General features: G+C 41.1%; 2 long non-coding RNA genes across 2 annotated transcripts; one reads left to right on the forward strand and one right to left on the reverse strand.

The window, feature by feature from the left end:
* Nucleotides 1-1,066: 1,066 nt before the first annotated feature.
* LOC113926633 lies at nucleotides 1,067-17,025 on the reverse strand. The gene is made up of 4 exons (XR_003521376.1): nucleotides 16,910-17,025; nucleotides 6,687-6,811; nucleotides 5,851-5,900; nucleotides 1,067-5,447 (listed from the first exon to the last, which is right to left on the reverse strand). It is a non-coding gene; the product is annotated as an uncharacterized LOC113926633 (long non-coding RNA).
* LOC113926634 lies at nucleotides 6,709-8,200 on the forward strand. Its single transcript, XR_003521377.1, has 3 exons — nucleotides 6,709-6,822; nucleotides 7,253-7,390; nucleotides 8,104-8,200. It is a non-coding gene; the product is annotated as an uncharacterized LOC113926634 (long non-coding RNA).
* Nucleotides 17,026-17,108: the final 83 nt, after the last annotated feature.

Consider the following 17,108-nt stretch of genomic DNA (forward strand, 5'->3'; position numbering starts at 1 on the left):
CAGCATGGCCACCAGTTCTCATGTGAGCAGCAGTGGGGCCCCAGTCAATTTGAGTGAGCAGGATCTAAATGAGCTTTTAGGGGCATTCATCTAAAGAGTTTTGATTCTGGGGTCTAAAATCAAGATAGTTTATAGTCTAATTTGAATTGATCACCTCCTCTGGGCAACCATTTTTTCCTCCCAAGCCTGACTGAACTCCCACCTTTTAACACAGCCCTACCAAACACCACCATAACCTAGTTACTAGACAACTCTGAAAACTCATTTGTATTGCATCTCATGAAGCCAAGTATCTCAGAACAAAAGGAATATCAGGAGGCTTCAATGTGTAAGATATAAGTCAAATGAAATAAATATGACTCTTGTAAGTTGCTCAATTAAAATAAATTCCACAAGACATCTTAACTTGATACTTACTGATACTGGAACAGGTGAACACTTGAGAGATAAAGGTTCTTATTTCAGGTCTCCTCTTTACTCCTCTAGTCTAGTAATATTTAAGCTTCCTTGGCCTTAACATTTTATGGTCCAATAAAGGAGAGATACTTCCTCTCTCATTATAACAAATAAATTATTCCAAAAAATGGGGGCAATCCCACAAAGTCACTTTAAAGTCATCAAAAAACAGGCATAAATTCAGGGCAAGTTATTATTTCCAACAGTAGCCCTCTGTAGACATAGCCTATGGGTAAGCTCTCAAAATTTTTGGTATGTTTAAGGACAAAACAATTTAAAGGCAACTGAGGGGGTCCCTGGGTGGTGCAGTCAGCTAAGTGCCCAACTCTTGGTTTTGGCTCAGGGTCCTGATCTCAGGGTCGTGAGATAGAGCCCTGCATGGAGCCCTAAGTGGAGCACCCCCCCACCTCCGGCTCCACACTCAACATGGAGTCTTCTTGAGATTCTCTCTCCCTCTCCCTCTGCCCTTCCAGCTCGTGCTCCCTCTCTCTCTCTCAAATAAAAAATTAAATCTTAAAGGCAACTGAAATATTTAAAGAGGTGTAAAAAGTTTTTACTTTTTTTACATTTTATAATAATGAGAATACTAAAGACACAGGCTATACTTTATTGAAATTTATTCCATTTTAAGGAACCATAGCTATGCAGTCAAGGCTAAAGCTCCCAGATAGCCAATAAAGCAATTTTAAAAATTATTGATATTGTGTAAATGGTGGATAGCATTACTGACCAAGTTCTAATTTTGATTATTTTATATTATAAAGATGATGACAGTGGAGAATTAACTAGACTCCACACAATATTTACAGGGACAATAAAGTAAATTCAAAGTGTGTGTTGACCATGAAAACCACTCTTACTTGTTTTCATACTGTCTATATAATGGAGAACTAATTCTCAAGCCTTCCTGTTATTAGGATGGAAGGCTGGGGGATAACACATGGAAAAGGAAAGTAAATATTGTTTGATCTCAGGAAGAAAGTTATATGCCCTTCTAAGTTGGAAAGAATTGGTGAAGTAAGGATGGTTGTAATTTCTTCCAAGTCCTAACCTATGGCATTTCATTCTAGGCACCCAAGGTGATAAACATGGGAGAAAGTTAAAATTAAGAATCTGTCCCTTTTTCATATTACCAAATAAATCTAAGACTAAGGATATGGAAATCTGGTAAGCTGAAATATTCATTTTAAAACAAGATACTTGTATAAAAATGGTATTAGTTGGAGGAGAAAAGAAGACCTTTTGCTCTCAGCAAACTTATTCTTTCCAAAACACACTCCAAATTAGGCAATACTTTCTACACTGTTTGGTAGAATTGTTCCATCTGAGAAGATCAAGGAAGGTTTAGCTTGCATACACAAATTGAAAGGAACCAGTGCTTTAACAATTGGGAAGTCCTGTCCTAAAGAAAGATTCGGCCCACCTTTTTAAGCCTAAGTAGTTAGATGTCCACATCAAAGAAAAAAGAAACTTTGGGAGTTCATTTGAATAATTTGACAACAGTATCTGTAATCTAAGTATAAGATGTGGGTATTTTGCTTTGCTTTTTCCTCTTGCAAAACTGGGGATTGAAATAGGAAGACAATTGCTGGAAGATAATTAAAAAGAGGAACGAGTTTTCAATAGCTGTTTTCACTAATTTTTGTAACTAGTATTTTCCCTCTTGTACTTAGAACTAATTTACTTTTCAGCATTGCTTGGCCTTTTAAAAACTGTTTGAAAATTTGTAATAATAGCATTAGAACTCTACCTCCTTTTTGGAAAATAAATTCCAACGAACTATTCTACATTCTAGAAATAGCAAATGTTATAATGAATTCTGGGATCTCAAAAAGATTCCTCTTTCTGGAGCAATGCATTTAGCCGAGTTTTCCAATGATTTAATGGGGTCATCTACAAAAACAATTGCTCAGGGCATAAGATTATACTTCCTTCCATCAAAGTGACTATCTGGTGCAGCAAATTCCAAGCAAAGCTCCCTCTGACAAACACAGAAGTGAGAAAGGAATGAAGTGTGACTCCATCAGTTCCCCCATTGGCTTCTCCAGGCCCTCGCAAAATTGTGCGACCTCGGACGTCGGCAGAAACGCCCAGAATGCTGAGCAAGCCTAGGCACTGAGAGGAACGCTGGGGATCTTTGCGTGACTGGCCGAGACCCTCCCCTGCCGCCTAAGAGGGACGTCCCAATCCCTGGGCTAACTGGGACGGCACCACACCCAGCACCGGGAAGCCCGCTGCGGCGACCAAAGAGGCTCCATGGGACAGCCGGCCTCAGCGCGGGGCCTCGCCTCTGCGCCTACGCCCCACGCGCGGGGCGAAGGAACGCCCAGGCCTCCTTCGGGGCTTGGAACCGACGGGGGCCGGGATCTCTCTCCCCTCCTTCCGGGGTTGGACCCCTCAGGCACTCAGGCTGTTTTCCTAAGGAGGCGGAGAGGAAAGGGTAGCCCCAGATCTCCGCGCAAGACCTTTGCCTCTTCCCTCTGTACATTTCAGGCCGCTCCAATACCTTCTTAGTGGTCGGCTTGCGTCGCGGTGACCTTGGGACTACGCTACTCATGGATAGCCACGCACGGTCACAGAAGCCCTCACTGAAACGAATGCACCCACGCGCCTCGGGGCGGGTTCCAGAAGCTGCTGGGAGGACGCAGGCGCCGCTGGACGGCTCCTCTGTGGACCCTGTCGGTCCTCTGCCTGGCACTACTACCAGGGATGCCAGGGTGCCGAAATCAGAGGGAGGCAGGTGCCCCCACGACTGTACCAGGCTGGCGTCAAATTCCCAAGGCAGGAAGCGTTTTAGTGATAAAGACATCAATAAAAATAAAAGAGAAGCAGGAACTCATAGTCGTCTGTTATTAAAGTTTGAGTAACAGACCTCTCAGGGTGAGCACCCTGTATTAATTCATGCATCTTTCATGCTTTCCATGAACACGTAATGGGCGCTTATTATGGAGCAGCTGTGCCCATGCTTGACAAGCCTCATTCTAGGCCCTTCCAGGCCCTTCACATATGATCTTCCCCCACGTTTTCAGGAGCACTGCAAGGTAACTGTAGACAGTTTTCAAAAGGTCTGAGGAGCTTGTGACCATTGCAAAGAAAGACAGGATCACCTGCAGGAAAAGATTGTCCAGTTCACTTTCACGGTCCCAGGCTCACATTTGGAATAGACCCAGGTTTTGATGTTTGGTAGAAATTAGACCAAGGTCAAGGATTTGGTGCACGTCAGTCAGTTCCTGGAGCAGACCAGGAAGACTCCAAAGACTATTTTCATCATAATTATTTACTTCTTTTTAAAAAGAAAAAGGTTTGAATGTGTAAAATAATTCCCCTTAGTCAAAGGGTTAAAACCACAGCTGAATAAACTTGCAGCCAATTTAAGTATTAAATCCTAAGGATAAATACAGAAAACCAATGATTGTGACTGTAAAAGGTAGTGATTGGTTTCCTGTGTCCATGATGGGCAATATAATTCTGTATATTATGAAACACAAACAAGAAAGTATGCCTATCGAGACGGAAGACTTTTTTCATCAGGAAACTTTTGTAGGTGGAAAAGTTGAAATGGTCAGTTGAAATATCTGGTGAAGTTTAACATTATCCTTAAGTAAGACAAAAGTGACAGGAGGGTACAGATGCAATAAACCTAGTGAGAAATTAATTTTTCCTTTGCGGTCCTAATTTTTCCTTTGCTAATCCCACCCCCACCCCCGAATTCGCCACTCAACAATGTGAGCGTTGGCAGTGTTTGGAGATGTCAGGCAGAGTATGTAATAGGGCTTCAGAGCTCTTAAGTAAAAGATAGTATGTTCCCTGGGCTTCCGAGGCCGGGCAGGTTGGCAAAAGCTGGCCCAGAGAGGAAACACACACGCCCGGCTTGCGGCGCCCGCTGCTGCTGCTTCCCCTGGCTGCACCCACGCCGCAACCGCCGCCTCTCGCAGCTATTCGGGGCGTAAGATAAAAGAACTTTAAGTTCTCTTTGGAATTCCGTCCGTGAGACTGGCCCCTGGGCAAGGCCGGTTTCTCTGGCTCCAGCTAAAACCTGAGGCTTGGAGAGGAAGCACCACAGCCTGCGTTCGCCACTCCCGACCCAAGTGAAAGCACCTCCCGGAGGACGCTCCAGCACCCTGCGCGGGTACCCGCGGAAAGCATCCCAGGGCTGCGCAGTACGCCAGCTGCCCTCTAGGCTGCGCTTTAGGCACTTCCTCGCCCTTCAAACCCGAGACCACCACGCCTCATCCACACAGCGAAGTGGGTGAGGTCGCGAGGAAAAACTTTGGGGGGGTTTTGCTGTTTTTGTTTTTGTTGGCGGGATTTTTCCTTTGAGGCCCCGCTGCTGTTCTGGTCCGCAGCCTGGAGGAGGCGGGGTAAGGGCATCGCTCCCTGGAGTCCTGCGGGACTGAGCCGCAGCTGGGCCGAGGCAGTCGACAGGTGTGTGCCGCCGAACCCTGGAGCACCGGGAGGCGTCTGGAAGCGAGAGCGGAACGCCGCAGGCGAGTCCGTCGGGAGGAATCATCTGGCGTTTAAGCCTCTCCCCAGCCCGCTACTGGCGCTGCAGATCGGTCCGCGCTGCGGGAGCCGGAAGAGCATGAACCGGACCAACAGAGACCCGGCAGACGCGCACGCCACCCAGCGCCGCCCTGCTCTAGTTTCAGCCGGGAGGGAGTTCGCTCCGTTAGGCAGAGTACTTCGCGTCTGTTTTTGTTCCTAGTGTCAGCCTCCAGAGGAAGCGCAGTGTAGCCATTACTTCCCTATTCTCAGCTCTCAGAGCTGTAAGCGGCACACAGAAACGCTCAGTAAAATCATGGTTCACTCATTTAACAAGTGTTTGTTGCGTGCTCGTTATGTGCCAGGCACCAATACGGACTTGAACCACGCGGACCAGGCATCTGGCCTCAGCACGCTTATAGTTACAGTTAGTTGAATGAATGAAGAATCAGGTATCAAGAACAGCTGTAGAAAAGAAGATGGCACCTCTGGGCCTTTCCATAGGTCACCTCAAAAAGGACAGGAAAGGAAAATAGGGTTAGGGAGATAGAACTAGAACCACCCTCCCTCTTTCTTGTGTTTCCAGGGAGAAGGGAATAAGGTAAAGGATGACGGGAGGGATCTCCTGCAGTGATCAGCTCTGCATTCTGTGGGCAAATTACCTTTCTTATGTATTAAATGCTCTGGCCTGAATGTTTGTGTCCTCCCAAAATTAGTATTTTGAAACCTAATGTCCAGTGTGATGGTATTAGGAGGTGGGGCCTTAAGGAGGTGCTTAGGTCATGAGAATGGCCTAATGAATGGGATTAGTGCTCTTATCAGAGACCCCAAAGGGATCCCTTCCGCTTCTGCCATGTGAGGACACAAGGAAAAGACAAGCTGCCCTCTGTGAACCAGGAAGTAGGGTCTCACCAGACGGCTGTCCATATGTGTCATGATCTTGGACTTCCCAGCCTCCAAAACTGTGAGAAATAAATGTTTACTGTTATTAAGCCACCCCAGTATATGGAAGTTTGTTATAAAATTCTGAATGGACTGAAATGGTCATGATATTATATATACTAGGGAGAGAGGTCTGTCTTTAAGGTCTAAATGTAATCTGCCAGTCTACTCTCATGACATTAAGACAAAGGCAATAAATAAGGGAATAAAGGAATAAATAAGGGACAATAAATAAGGGAATAAGGAAATAAATAAGAAAGGGAATGAGGAGAAAGGAGTTCAGTTCAAGGATTAAAAACAAAAAGAATAGTGGGGTTAACACTATGTCCCATGTTCCTTCTTAGAAAGAAACTAAGTTTAAGTCATATGAATGTTTTAACATTGATCAAGGACTGATAATTAAAGGAATTAGAATCACAAAATAAGTACATCCTCACTCCGACCACCTCACCCTGAAGTGGAAGTCTTGATGATATTTGTTACTCCAGGGCGCTTGGGTGGCTCAGTTGGTTAAACATCTGCCTTCAGCTCAAGTCATGATCCCGGGATTCTGGGATCCAGTCCCATATCCCTCTCTCTCTGCTCGCTATCCCTGTCTCTGTCTCTCTCTCAAATAAATACATCTTTTTTTAAAAAAGAAAGAAAAGAAAAAACACTAGTTTCTCCACTTTCTTTTAAGCTACTTTAGCCTCTGGCTTTGAAAAGATCTGCTGGGTCTGTGTTCTGTGCCTAGATCTTATTGTAAAGGTGACTAAGTAATGACACAGAGAGGTCAATGCCATTGAAAGAAAATTAATGTTACTCACAGTTCCCCTGGAAACAAGAGGCAAGCAGCTCACCACACAAGGCCACAGGAGGAGCACCAGGTTTTGGTCAGGAAGTAAAGGCAGGAGCAAGCAGTATGTTTAGGCGAGAATCTTTATTTGGGTTCCTGTGGGAAAGGTAAGACAGGGCAGGGTGAACAGTTTAAGATTGACTTAAACTGTTAATAATTTCCTTGGGTTTGGGGCTATATGGGTGGTCCCTAGTTGCCTGGCACTTGGCCATGGGATGATGGATGCAGAGGAATATTGCCTCCTGGGGTATAAGGACCAAATAAAGGAGGTCTGGCTCTGGATTGGTTAGTTTGCATATCAAAGACATGCCGTGAGCTGGACCCTTTGCAATCTCTACAAATTGGCTAGCCCTGATAAGGGCAGTCTCTCTCCAGTCAGAAGGATTTTTTAAGATGTCAAAACATGATAATATAGAGAAAATAAGAAATATGATTAATACAGCCTGCGGTAAGAAAAAGGGACAGAAATTTCTGTGTTCTTTGGACAGAATGGCCCTGAGAGTCTAACCTCTGGGCAACATACTTTCTTCTCTTCAGCTCCAGCAAATGACTTTGGAAAAGCAGTTGATTAGTTTGGAGGGAGGGGTGATGGAATCAAGTGAAAAAGTCAGAAAAAACAGGTTCATAGAAATGAAAGAATGAAGTCATCAGCCAGACTTGTGGTGGGATATTGAGGTAGGTTTACACCATCCCCTCAAGACTGTGTAGTAGGGTTGAGCTGGTTTTTCCAAAGGAGTGGTTCCCTATCTAATGGGCTTCTTTGAACTCAGAATTTGAGACTGTAAAGCCTTTCAGTTATTCAACAAATCACATTTTCCAAAGAACTTCTCTGTATATGGTCCCAACATTGGGAAGTAGGCCCAGCAAGTATCAGTTATTCTGTCTCAGATAAATTAAGTCATCTGTCCAAGGCTCTGTGATTAATTCATAGAAGAACCCTTGTTCCCGACTTGGCCTGATGTTTAGCTCAGTGCTCTGCGTGCCATTCCTAAACAATATATTTATATTTCACCAAGTACATTTTTAAAAAAATGTAAATCAATACATATTTATTGAGGGGTTGCTAGTAATTAAGTGCCTCATACAGTGCGAGGGCCTTTGGGAGTGTGATATTTACTGGTCCTTAATATGTTCAATGCTGACACATAGCTGGTTTGTTCCTTCTTGGCAGTATTAATATGACACAGAAGTCATACACACTCTGGGCACACACACTGGTTTTCATCTTGGCTCTGCCATATTATATATGTAGACCTGGCTCCTCACTTAACCTTCCAGTCCAAGTTTTGCCATCTATAAAAAGAGCACAATATCTACTTAACAGGCTTGTTAATAGGACTAAATAAAATATGTACATGTAACTATTGTTAACTATGATAATGTTTCAGGTGGCTGAATTCGATTTCACATAGAAAGAAGGTCAAGAATTGATCCCCCAGCAACTAAATAAGGATTTCTGTAATCAGTAATGTGAATTTAAAAGAGAACTCATAATAAAAGTGTTTCTAATCATTATTATATTTATCATTTGTAAGGAGAGAGAGCATCAGAGCAATAACTCACCAAAGTCAAGTATTTTCGATTATAGTTTGACGGAACTATGGCTTTCAAATTAAACTTTTTTTTTTAAGATTTTATTTATTTGTCAGAGAGTGAGAGAGAGAGCATGAGCAAGGTAAGGGGCAGAGGGAGAGGCAGACTCTCCACTGAGCAGGGAGCCCGGTGAGGGACTTGACCCCAGGACCCTGGGATCATGACCTGAGCTGAAGGCAGATGCTTAACTGACTGAGCCACCCAGGCATCCCTCAAATTCAACTTTTAAGTTAGTTTATCCAAGGCAATTCCCTTACTGACCATGGGTACTTGATCCTCTTGCCTCCAGTGTTGCCACTAATCACCTCTAGTTAAATAGTCCCATAAGACCATTTGAAGCCTTTCATTATGTGCTATATTCCTTGATCTCTCTCCTATCACATCAGAAAGAGAGAAAAGAAGAAAAGAAAAATATGATAATGTTTCTCAACCTTGGCACTACTGGGGCTGGATAATTCACTGATGTGGGGGGATGTCCTGTGCATCGTAGAACGTTTAGCAACATCCCCGGCCCCCACCCAATAGATGCCTACAGTGCCCTCCCCACAGCCGTGACAAGCAAAAATGTCTTCAGACAATCCCAAATGTTCCATGACAGTCAAAATAATCCCCAGTTAAGAACCGCTGACATAGATACAATAATCAGCAGCAGCAGAAAAGGGACTGATTTTTTTTTCCCCTCCAAATGCTACAGTTTAAGACCAGTGAAGACCTTGCCCAGAAGCTCTCAGTGGATTTTCCTCTGTTGCCTTGGCCAGGATTGTCACATGCCCATGCCTCAACCAACCACATGCAAGGCAAACAGTAACCAGCACTGCCCTTAGATTCAGTCAAGTAAGATACTGCTCTAGTCTATGCCTCAGGGCCCTGTAATTGAATATATATAATTTTTATAATAAACCTTTTTAGAATAAATTTACAGAAAAATTGCAAAGATAGTACAGAAAATTTCTGTATATCTTTACCTAGTTCTCTCTCACTAATATTAGCATCTCATATAACTAGGGCACATTTGTCAAAATTAAGAGGTTAATATTGGTACATTACTATTAACTAAATTCTACACTTTATTCAAATTTTTCCCACTAATACTCTTTTTCTGTTCCAGGATCCCACCCAGGATACCACATTACATTTAGTCATAGAGTCTCCCTAGTTCTCTCTGGTCAGTGACAGTTTATCAGTCTTTCCCTGTTTTTGAAGACCTTGACAACTTGAAGAATACTAGTCAAGTATTCCGCAGAATGTCTCTCAATTTGGGTCTGTTGCTTTTTCTCATAACTATTTATGGGGGTAATGGGCCTTTGGAAGGAGGACCACAGAGGTAAAGTGCTCTTCTCATAACATTATGTCAGGAATATATACTATCAACACGACATGTCACTGCTTTGTTAATTTTTATCATTTAAAGTTAAAGTAGTGTTTGCAGGGTATCTCCGCTATAAAGTTACTATTTTTCTCTTTCCGTAATCCATTCTTTGGAAGCAGGCCACTAAGTTCTGCTCATACTCAAGGGGAGAGGGATAAGTTCCATCTTATGGTGGGGGCAATATTAACATATATTGTTTGGAATTCTTCAGTAGAAAAGTTTTATCTCTTTTCATCCATTTATTTATTCAATTATATATCAGTATGGATTCAAATGCATGTATTTTGTTATGTGGGTTATAATACTACATTATTTTGTTTTTGTGGCTCACATTGTTTTAGCTTAGGCTATTGGGGTCTCTTTCAGGTTGACTCCTGTGTTCTTCTGACATAGTCCCAATCTTTTGTTTTTGGAGCACTTCTTTTCTCCCTCATTATGAGTCAGGACCACCTTGTATTTTCTCTGCTCAGTCTTAGAATTAGCCATTTATCCAAGGATCCTGGGTTCCTTTTATTGGAGGGTCGTATTTACAAACCAAGATTTGGGTGTGAGTATGCTCATTACAATTGGGTATCAGTGTTTTTAACTCCTCTCAGCCGATGAAACTAAAATATATATATGTTATATACATGCATATGAATACTACTGCATGTATACAAACTTATATATACCATATTCCATACCTATCTGTATATATACATGAGCAGAGCTGATTCTGTAATCTCTCATTCTAATCCATTACCATAGAGTTCATTCTCTTCCCTCAATGATTCATAATTTCCTTCTCTGACAGTGAGAAACCTGGCTCCCATTATGTACTATCCATTTACTTGTGTGTTCAACCTCAGCAAGCATGTAAAACAAGTTCAGAATTATTAATCTATACTCCTGTGAGAAAGAAATTTACAAACCAGAGTACAGTGTTTATGTACAGTTCTTTTTGTTTTCAGCCTTACAGGTTCCGGTGGAGTACATTTTTTAATCAGAATGTTTATAGAGAAAGAGACCCCACAAAATTTTTTGCCCAAAGCCCCACACCCTAGCAGTGGCCCTGTTCTCTCTCCCATTAATTCCATTATTATTTTAATGCCTTGATACATATGCTCCCACATTTTTATTCTTGATCAAATATAAATAAGCGCACAAGGATATAAATACTGTATAGATATATTTGTTCTACATAAGACATTTGGCCTGGGGTTAGAGTTTGAGAAATGGAATATTTTAGAAGCGACCTAAGCAATTCTTGGGGCACCTGGGTGGCTCAGTTGGTTAAGCGACTGCCTTCAGCTCAGGTCATGATCCTGGAGTCCTGGGATCGAGTCCCGCATCAGACTCCCTGCTCGGTGGGGAGTCTGCTTCTCCCTCTGACCCTCCCCCCTCTCATGCTCTCTCTGTCTCATTCTTTCTCTCTCAAATAAATAAAATCTTTAAGAAAAAAAAAGAAGCAACCTAAGCAATTCTAAGGTACAGTCATGGTTAAGGATCACCACTCTAAGCCAATCATGGTCATTCTAATCAAGGCTACCTCTAGACAATACTTTGTGTGTGTGACCTTTATCTATGTAGACAAACAAGCAAATAGAAGCAATAAGTAGAAAATGAAGTAAAGTAGAACTGAAGTGGAAAGTTTATGATGTAGATAAAAGCTGAAGAGCATACAGACCAAAGTTACATTGAGCAGAGATGATGAAGCAGACAGAGTGGGGAGACTGTATGGGCCAGTTGGGAACAAGAAAACAGAAAACACACAGAGAAATAAGCCTCAATTCTGGACAGTTTTCTAGGTACAGTTCTAGTGTCAATCATGTTTCTTTATAGTGAACTGTAAGTTTCTGGAGTAACTTTAGCAACCAGAAGAGTCTAATTAAAATATATAGATTGAAATAAGAGTGAATGAAAAGAAGGAATGGAACTGGCCAGTGTTGCAGGGATAAAGGATGTAATGGAAGAAGAGACCATTCAGTTCATAGCCAGATGGTAAGATCCATTCTGAGTTTGGATTTGAAGAAAAAAGTATATTGAAGACATATTTCAATCATTTGGGACAGATGGACTTCCTCAGGGTTTGAGGATCTTTCATTCTTGCAGACTCGGAAAGCCTGAACTGCTAGCTTACCATATCTAGATCATCTCTTCGGTGTGGACACACAATAATTTATCCCAGAGAAATTCATATATTAAAAACCCAATATAAATTTATTCATTTATATGGACACTAATAATTGCCAAATTGATCAGGTATTTTTGTTTGCTATTGAGAGCTTTATATTTATAAAGGCAAATCCATGTGAAAAGCCAAATTACTATTGGGAGATTGCTTGGTACGTACACAATTTAGATCAATAGGAGTTAGCTGGAGTTAGTGCTATCAAGTTACAACACTCAGATGTATCCACTTCTAAGACCATACCTGCTAAAGAGCCTAGATACTTAAGTCTGTGAGCCAGAGCCACTGAAGCTACTGCAGAATTCAGAATAATACACCCACCCCCATCCAAAGATGTCCAAATCTTAATACCCAGAACCTGTGAATATGTTAGGTTAAATGGCAAAAGGGAATTAAGATTGCAGATGGAATCAAGGTTGCTAATTGTTTGAATTTAAAATAGATTATTCTAGATTATTCAGGTGGGTCCAATGTAATAAGCACAAGGTTTAAGTATGGAAAAGAGGCAGAAGAGTCAGTGTAAGAGTGATGGTTTGTTAGAGTTAATTGGCATTATTAGCTTTGAAAATGAAAGGGGCCATGAGCCAAGGAATGTGGGCAGCCTCTAGAAGCTGGAAAAGGCAAGAAAAATAGATTCTCCTCTAGAGCTTTTAGAAAGGAACACAGCCCTGCTGACGCCTTGATTTCAGCTCAGTGAGACCCACCAATTTAGGACTTTTGAGCTCTAGGATTATAAGATTAAAAAATTGTGTTGTTTTAAGCCACTATTTATAGTAATTTGTTATGGCAGCAATAGGAAACTCATACACTCTGCCAATTTAACCTTTCTGACTTCCATTTATATATTCCATAAATTTTCCTTTCTTTCTTGTTTTAGCAAAATAACATAATTACTTGGTGTTAACTTTTAGTTGCAATCACAATCCTGACATGCTTCCCCAGGTGGATCACCTTGACCGGACTGAAGGTGTTTACCAATTATTTGGATTTTTTTTGTTCTGGGGAATCTTCTTAAAAATGGGCCATTTTTTGGTCCTGGGACTCTTCAGACAATAAGAATACTAGGCTCTGGCTCTCAGGTTTCTTCATGATATACATTGTGTTCTCTCAAAGACCATTCTAGACTACCTGAAACCAGAAAGCTAATTCTGGACTCCCTAAACTCTTTGGGGATTCCAGACCTAGAGGTATACAGGGCAGAACAAATGCCTAATGGTGTAAATAAACTGGCACATTGTAAATCAACCTACTTGATTATTGTTCTCTGTGAAGTGCAGATGGATTAAAGTGTCAAGGACTAGAATTAAGAGGCAGAGTACATCTTTGTATCAAGGTAGCACTATTTTCCTTATCCCCGAAAACAGAGTTCTTTATAGTCCAGATTGTAGAATCTAAACTCCTTTTAAGTGTTAAATGTAAAAAAGCTAAAAGTAAAAAAAAGTAAAACATAAGAGTTATTGAGCTCTTAACCATGTACTAGGCACTATTCCAATTTAAGGTTCATTTAAATGTCTCCAGAACTCTATGGCTTAGGAATTATAATTATCCCTATTTTACAAATGAAGACACTGAGGTTCAGTGTGATTAAGTAGTTTGACCGAGTTTACTGGTATAGACTGAATGGAATTCATATGTGGAAGTTCTGATACCCAGGGGTATTTAGAGGTGAGGCCTTTGGGAGACAATTAGGTTTAGATGAAATCATAAAGGTGAGGCCCTGATGATAGTATTCTTATTCTCTCTCTGTCATGTGAGTACTCAATGAGATGGCACCCATCTGCAAAGCAGGAAGACAGTTCTCTCCAGGAATCAAATCTGCTGGCACCTTGATCTTGGACTTCCCAGCCTCCAGAACTGTGAGAAATAAATGTCTGTTGTTTAGGCCACCCAGTGTGTGGTCTTCTGTTACAGCAGTCTGATCTGACTAAGACAGTTACACAACTAGTAAGCTGCAGAGCTGTTACCTGAACTTGATCAGTCTAATTTAGAGACTGAGTTCTTAACTAGTATGTTTACCGTAAGTTAGAGGTTTACTCATCTTCCACAAATACATGTATCCAGAAATTAAAATAAAGGGACGCATAGTGAATGACTAAATAGAGGAAAAGATATTTCCACAATAAAGACTATTAGTACTAAAGCAAATTACAGTAATTTAAAGTGAGAAGATGGGGACACCTTGGGTGGCTCAGTTGGTTAAGCATCTGCCTTTGGCTCAGGCCATGATCCCAGGGTCCTGGGTCGAGTCCCACATGGGGGGGGGGGGTCCCTGCTCAGCAGGGAGCCTGCTTCTCCCTCTGCCTGCCTCTCTCTCTCTCTGACAATTTTTTTTTAAGTGAGAAGATGGTCTCCAATAATAGTGTTTAAGAAGAGAAACTTCTACTACAAACCTGGAATATTGTGTTTATAGTAGTTTAGTCATGATAGTTTTTTTTAAGATTTTATTTATTTATTTGAGAGAGAGAATGAGATAGAGCATGAGAGAGGGGAGGGTTGGAGGGAGAAGCAGACTCCCCGCTGAGCAGGGAGCCCGATGCAGGACTCGATCCCAGGACTCCAGGATCATGACCTGAGCCGAAGGCAGTTGCTTAACCAACTGAGCCACCCAGGCGCCCTAGTCATTATAGTTTTATAATGAAAAGCTCACTGTACTGGAAATCAGAGGAACTAGATTCTTGCTGTTTTGCCACTAACCAGCTAAGTAAGCTTGATAAAACCACTACATTTCTAGGCTCTAGTTTCTGAGAATAGCATTAAGACTTCTGGAGAAGGCATCGTACAAAGAAGGATAAACGCTTTTATTTTAATCACAGGAGAATCAATATTAGCATCAAGAATTTATTGATCATATTCCTATCTGAAAAGTACAAGGTAAATACAAAATTAGAAGGGACAAGACTGATTAAGTCCAGTAAGTGATTAAGTAGGTGACTGAGTAGTGAGGACTGAGAAACAATACTAAAATTATAAAGAAAAGTTTTTTTAAAAACTATCAGTACAATTAAGCAAACCTACATGACTCATCATCTTTTGCATCCAGATAAACTGGGATTTCTAGGCATTTTAAGAGCTTTTGTAAATTGCTCTATCCTATCAAAGATATCCTTAAATTAAGTTAGCTTTTGGTTCAAGTCAGTTCAATTCAACCTACATTTACAAGGTACCCTCAGAGATGGTTTGCCCTGAAACTAATGGAGCTCAGGCTCCCTCCTTGGCACAGCTACTGGGAGCACCAGAGCTTCTAGGAATGTGGAGTCCTGGTTGGGAAGCAGAAACCAGGTTGTGGACAGAAAGCATTTCTATGTAACGTGTTTGGTAAATTGCCTGAGTTCACAGAAGAAAGGGACCTGATCTCCAAGGTCTTAGTCATTTGTTTGATTTCTATTTTGCATTCTAAATACTCACTTTTCCACCTAACTCTGTCCATAACATTACATTCTTTCTCTTTAAGCACCTTGCCCTCCATTCATCTGTCAGTTTCAAATACCAGTATCTTCTGTGCCTACGATGTGTTATGCCTTGAACTAACAGAGATACAAAGATGAAGGAGCTCAGTTTTGGAGGAAGAATGCAAAATTAGACATGAAACAGTGGTAGTCTAGTGGTAGAAACAAAGTGTAATGGGACACATAGAACAAAACATTCAACAACACTAATTTGTTGCTGTGTCCTTATCTTTTGAAAGATACCCAACTGCCAAAAACCTCTGAGTTGAAATTCTGAACCTCTGTGAAGTAGCCTATGGCCTGATGTTTCTTAAGGCACCACTTTTCAAAATTTTTTGACTGTGATCTGCAGTGTAGCAGACGTAAGTGTTCATCAAACATACTACATGTTCCCCTACATTTCTCGGCCTCCCTTGCAGTTAATTTAGTCATATGCCTATTCTGGTCAATGGGTCATGAGAGGAAGTGATGGTATTATTTCTGGTTCAAGTCTCTTAACACTGATTAAGAGGCAGTGAGAGTCCTCTGTGTTCTCTCTAGAATGATTTTCAAGCCTAGAAGCAAAGAACCAAGATGCAATAGTTGAATGATGAAAATACGCTAGATCCTTGAAGATCTGGAGGACAACTACCAAGGAGGTCAATCTAATCCACATCAGACTTTACGGTAGTGACATGTGACATATAAAATATTTTTATGTTAAGTCACTGCCATGCATTTCACATCTGGACCTAGTGCATGTGCATGTGTATGAATCAAAATTTTTACATAATACTATTATAATACTTGCTGTTTCTGACATAGCTGATATTTTATCTCATTCCAGGAAATGCTTATCAGACTCACAATGTCACGACACCCTAATTAGTCTCTACCCACAATGTGAAAAATAATGTCTTTCTTTAAAAAAAGTTTTTCTCTAATTTTACCTTTTTTATTCAAGTATAATTAACACACAGTGTTATATTAGTTTCAGGTGTACAACAGAATGATTCAACAATTCCATACATTACTCAGTGCTGATCACTGATAGGCGTACTCTTAATTCTCTTCACCTTTTTAACCCATCCCCTCACTCACCTCCTCTCTGGCAACCACCAGTTCTCTATACTTAGAAGTATCTGGTTTTTTGGTCTCTTTTTTTTTTTTTCTCCATTTGTTTTGTTTCTTAAAGTGCATATGAATGAAATCATATGTTATTTTCTTTCTCTGACTTATTTCACTTAGCTGAAAAATAATGTAGTAAGCTGCTCAGAACATTGGTTTTCTATGAACAGCTTTCAGATGTATCCAATTATTTAGAATAATAAGTTTTACAATAAATGCAACGTCACAATAATAATGGGAAATACAGATTTCACCTTGTAAAATTAAATTATTACATTTCTGGCTGTATCTTTCTATTTGGCACTTATATGTGACTACATACACATACATACATACGTAATAAAGGAAAAATGTTTTTCACTGTTCTGCAAAACCGGTAGTCTCTGGCACGGAAAAGTACTGCTGCTCTAAAAGTTTGCATTCCAGTCCAAAAAGACTCCATTAAGAACGTACTCGGCTTGGTGCAGGCAAATTTTGGTAGGTCCTTGAGGACAAAATAAGCTTTATACCTCTTTTCAATAGCAGAAGAAAGAACTGAAGTCACGAAACCTTACACTTTAACGAAGTGCCATAGGGGCGGTCTGTAAAATGAAATAACGAAATCCCAAACCGGCGTAGGTTTCCTGCCCACTCACTGAATAGACGTAGCTCGCAGAAAACAGCTCACGAACTCTAAGCCGGAACCGGTAAGAAACTCTCGCGAGAGCC

The sequence above is a fragment of the Zalophus californianus genome, chromosome 7 (assembly GCF_009762305.2).
Source record: "Zalophus californianus isolate mZalCal1 chromosome 7, mZalCal1.pri.v2, whole genome shotgun sequence".
In the NCBI taxonomy this organism is placed as follows: domain Eukaryota; kingdom Metazoa; phylum Chordata; class Mammalia; order Carnivora; family Otariidae; genus Zalophus; species Zalophus californianus.